This window comes from Meriones unguiculatus, chromosome 10 (assembly GCF_030254825.1).
Source record: "Meriones unguiculatus strain TT.TT164.6M chromosome 10, Bangor_MerUng_6.1, whole genome shotgun sequence".
Lineage (NCBI taxonomy): Eukaryota > Metazoa > Chordata > Mammalia > Rodentia > Muridae > Meriones > Meriones unguiculatus.
Window position 1 is genome coordinate 113,828,077 of NC_083358.1, and position 5,412 is coordinate 113,833,488.

Genomic DNA, 5,412 nt, shown 5'->3' on the forward strand with positions numbered 1-5,412 from the left:
TGGGACACAATGAAAGCAGCGCTAAGAGGAAAGTTCATAGCAATAAGTGCCTTCATAAATAAATTGGAACTATCCCATATTAGCACATCTGAAAAATTTAGAACAAAGAGAAGCAAACACACTTAAGACAGCTTGGTGGTAGGAAATAATAAAACCCAGGGCTGAAATCAATAAATTAAAAACAGAGCGAACAATACAAAGAATTGATGAAACCAAGAGTTGGTTCTTAAAGAAATCAACAAGATAGAGAAACCCTTAATCAAACTAACCAAAAGGTAGAGGTACAATATACAAATTCACAAAATCAGAAATGAAAAAAAAATTACAACAGACATTGAGAAAATTGAAAGATTCATTAGGTCTTACCTCAAAAACCTGCACTCTACAAAATTGGAAAATCTAAACAAAATGGACAGTTTTATTGATAGATTCCACTTATCAAAGTTAAATCAAGATCAGGTAAACAAATTAAATTATCCCCTAAGGGATAAAGTCTCTCACCCAAAAGAAGTCCTGGGCCAAATGGTTTTAGTGCAGAATTATACTAGACTTTCAAAGAAGAGCTAATACCAATGCTCCTCAAACTAGTCCATAAAATAGAAAGAGAAGGAACATTGTCAAATTCATTCTATGGAGCCAGTCACCCTGATACCTAAACCACACAAAATCCTAACAAAGAAAGATAATTTCAGACTCATTCCTTTTATGAGCATTGATGCAAAAATATTCAATAAAATACTCAAAAACTGACTCCAATAATACATCAAAAACATCATCCACCATGACCAAGTAGGCTTCATCCTAAGGATGCAGTGATGACGCAATATATGAATATTCATCAACACAATTCACCATGTAAACAAACTGAAAGAAGAAAAACTACATGATCATCTCATTACATGCTGAAAAATCATTTGACAAAATCTAACAATCCTTCATGTCTAAAGTCTTGAAGAGATCGCTAATACAAGGCACATACTTAAGAAGTCAAAGTATTACTATTAACAAATGATATGATAGTATACGTAAGTTACTGGCAAATTCTACCAGAGAACTCCTACAGCTGAAAAACACAGTTAGCAAAGAACCTGGACACAAATTAACTCCAAAAAATTAGTAGCCCCCTGTATACAAACAATAAATGGGCTGAGAAAAAAATTAGGAAAACAACAATGCTTCACAAATAGCCACAAATAATTAAAAAATATATTGGTGTAACTCTAACCAAACCAGTCAGAAACCTGTATGACCAGAACTTCAAGTCTCTGAAGAAAGAAATTGAATAATGTATCCAGAGATGGAAAGATCACCCATGCTTAAGGATCGGTAGGATTAATATAGTAAAAATAACTATCTTACCAAAAGCAATCTACAGATTCAGTGCAGATCCCATTAAAATATCAACATGCTTCTTTACAGACCTTGAAAGAGCAATTCTCAACTTCATATGGAAAAAAAAAAAAAAACAGAATAACTAAAACAATCCTTCTGGAGGTATTACCATCTCTAATTTCAAGCTGTACTATAGAGCAATAGTAATAAAAACTGCACAGGATTGGCATAGAAATAGACAGGTAGATCAATGGAAACTAATCAAGGACCCAGAAATAAACCCACACACCCATAGACCCTTGATCTGTGACAAAGAAGCCAAAACCATGCAATAGAAAAAAAGACATCATCTTTAACAAATGGTGCTGCTCTAGCTGGATCTCTGCATGTAGATGAATGCAAATAGATCCATAATTAACACCCTGAAGAAAATTCAAGTACAAGTAAACCAAGGACCTCATTGTAAAGACAAATACACTAAGTCTAATAGAAGTGAAAGTGGGGAAGAGCCTTGAAATCATTGGCACAGAAGATAAGTGCCAGAGTGCTCACTTCAACAGCACATATACTAAAATTGGAACGATACAGAGAAGATTAGTATGGCCCCTGCACAAGGATGACACACAAATTCAGGAGGTGTTCCATATTTTTAACCTTATTTGTAATAGCCAGTACCTGAAAATAACCCAGATGTCTCTCAGTTGAGGAATGGATACAGAAATTGTGGCACTTTTACACAATGGAATACTACCCAGCAATTAAAAACAAGAAAATCATGAAATTTGCAGGCAAATGGTGGGAGCTACAAAAGATCATTCTGAGTGAGGTATCCCAAAAGCAGAAAGACACACATGGCATATACTCACTTATATAGGCCTTTAAGATATGATAAATATACTGAAATCTATACACCTAAAGAAGATAAACAAGAAAGAGGACCCAGGGTAAGATGATCAATCCTCTCTTAGAAAGACAAATGAAATGGACATTTGATATAGGAGCAAACAAATAATAGGACAGGAGCCTGCCACAGAGAGCCTCTGAAAGACTTTACCTAGCAGTGTATCAAAGTAGATATTAAGACTCATAACCAAACCTTTGGCAGAGCGAAGGGAATCATAAAAAAGGGGGAGTTAATATGACCTGGAGAGGACAGGAGCTCCACAAGGACCAAATATATCTGGGCATAGGAGTCTTCTATGAGACTGTTTCTCCAAACAAAGACCATGTATGGATATAACCCAGAACCTCTGCTCAGATGGTAGCCCATGGTAGCTCAGTATCCAAGTGGGTACCCTAATGGGGGAACAGGGACTGTTTCTGACATGAACTCAATGGCGGGCAATTTGACCTCCTCTGCCCCCACCTCCCAAGGGAGGAGCAGGCCTGATAGGCCACAGAGGAAAACTTTGCAGCCAGTCCTGAAGATACCTGATAAACCAGTATCAGCTGAAAGGGGAGGAGGTCCTCCCCTATCAGTGGACTTGGAAAGGGGCAGGGAGGAGATGAAGGAGGAAGGGTGGGATTGGGAGAGAAAAATGAAGCGGGATACAGCAGGGATACAAAGTTAATAAACTGTAACTAATATTAAAAAATAAAAAAATGGAAAAAAAGATAAGTTCTGGAACAGAATACCAGCAGCTCAGGCACTAAGATCGCCAATTGATAAATGGGACCTCATGAAATTAAAAAGCTTTTGCAGAGCAAAGGGCACTGTTAAAGGCAGTCTACAGATTTGGAAAAGACGTTCACCAACCCTACATCCCACAGAGTGCAAATATTCAAAATATATAAAAAATTCAAGAAAATAAAACCCAACAAACCAAATAATTCAATTAAAATATAAGGTATAGAGCTAAAGAGAGAATTTTAACAGGAATCTCTAGTGGCCAACAAGTACTTGAAGGAATGCTCAGTGTCCTTAGTCATCAGGGAAATGTCAATCAAAATGACTCAGATTCCATCTTACATCTGTCAGAATGACTAAGATAAAAAAACAACTGAAGTTACAGCACATACTGAAGAGGATATGGAACAAGGAGAACAATTCTCCATTGCTGGTGGGAGTGCAAACTTGTACAACCACTTTGGAAATCAATCTGAGATTTCCAAAAATTGGGAATAGATATATCTGCCTAAAGACCCAGTTATACCACTCTTGGGAATAAGATGCTCCACCGTACTACAAGGACACTTGCTTAACTATGTTCGAGGCAGCTTTATCATTAATAAGCCCAAACTGGAAACAATCCAGATATCCCTCAACCAAAGAATGGATGAAGAAATGTGGTACATTTACACAATAGAATACTGTTCACTACTGAAAACAAGGTCATCATGCAATTTACAGGCAAATGAGTGGAACTAGAAAAGAACATTCTGAGACCCAGGAAGACATTCATGGTATGTACTCACTTACAAGTGGGTATTAACCATACAGTACAAGATAAACATACTAAAATCCGATGACCTGAAGAAACTAAGTAACAAGAAGGGCCCCAGGGAAAATTCCACTCAGAACAGGGAAATAGAATAGACATTGAAATTGGGTGAAGAGAGAGAACTGTGTGACAGAGGGTGTGGGGAGAGGAATAAGGGTGGAGATCAGATGTAGGAAGAGCAGTGGTGGGTGATGAGAGGGCTCCAGGAGAGAAGGAAAACAGAGGGGGTGAGGCATCTCTGAGACAAGCTAGATATCTTCTACTGCGTAGGCTACTTGGAGGATATGGGGATGACTCAAGCTGAGACTTCCAGCTGTTGGGGGTCAGGGAGACTGAAAAGGCCTCCTCTGAGCATGGCAGGACAGTTAGTGGAGTTAGGATTTTAATCAGCCCACAAAGACTTTGACTCAAAGTTTACCCTTCCTACAAGATGAGCAGGGATAGAGATGAAGCAGAGACTGACAGAATGACTAGCCGATGCTTGTCCTCTCCCCATAGGAGAAAGCCAACCCCTGATACTATTAATATGTTTGCAAACAGGAGCCTAGCATAACTGTCCTCTGATAGGCTCCACCCAGCAGCAGATCAAAACAGATGCTTAGACCCACAACCAAACATTAGGCAGAGCTAGGGGAGTCTTGTGGAAGAGTGGGTGGAAGGATAGAAGGTCCTAGCAGGGACAAGAACTCCTCAAGAAGACTAACAGATTCAACTAACCTAGGCCCTTGGGGCTTACATAGACTGAAACAGCAACCAAAGAACATGCATGAACTGGACCTCGGCCCCCGACACATATGTAACTGATGTGCAGTTTGCTTTTCGTGCAGGTCCCCTAGCAAGTGTAGCAGGAATTGTCTCTAACATGGACTCTGTTGCCTGCTTTTGGATTACTTTCCTTCACTGGGCTCCCTTGTATGGTCTCAGTGGCAGAGCATGTGCTCAGTCCTGATGGGACTCTGATGTGTCAGAGTGGGTTTGTAGTGGGAAAGGGTCTCTCCTTTTCAGAGGAGAAGGGGAAGAGGGAAGAGGAGGAGGTCAGGAGCGTAGAACTGAGTGGATAGGAAGGAGAGATCTGTAATCAGAATTGTAAGATGAATAAATAACTTTAATAAAATAAAAACTGGGATACAGATTTAAACAGAGAATTCTCAACAGAGGAATCTATAATGCCTGAGAAGCACTTAAAGAAATGTTCAACATCCTTATTCATCTGGGAAATGCAAATCAAAGTGATTTTGAGATGCTATTCCACACCTGTCAGAATGTCTAAGATCAAAAACTCAAGTGACAGGTTGCTGAGGAGGATGTGGACCAGAGGAAATGCTCCTCCATTGCTGGAGGGAATACAAATGTATACAGCCATTTTGAAAATCAATCTGACAGTTTCTCAGAAATTTGGGGATAGATCTACCTCAAGACTCAACTATATCACTCCTTGGCATAAACTCAGATGATGCTCTATCATATCACAAAGACATTTGCTCAACTATGTTCATAGCAGCTTTGGTAATAGCCAAAAACTGGAAACAACCTAGACGTTCCTCAATGAAAGAACAGATAAAGAGAATGTACATTAAAAAAACACAAAAAGAATTTGTTAAAGAGAATTATAATAAGAAAATTAACAGGGTGTCAAGGA

General features: G+C 38.9%; 1 non-coding gene across 1 annotated transcript; it reads left to right on the plus strand.

Annotated features, from left to right (window-relative positions):
- Nucleotides 1-1,876: 1,876 nt before the first annotated feature.
- On the plus strand, nucleotides 1,877-1,983 carry LOC132646108 (U6 spliceosomal RNA). Its single transcript, XR_009584239.1, has one exon. It is a non-coding gene; the product is annotated as a U6 spliceosomal RNA (small nuclear RNA).
- The last annotated feature ends 3,429 nt before the right edge of the window (nucleotides 1,984-5,412 follow it).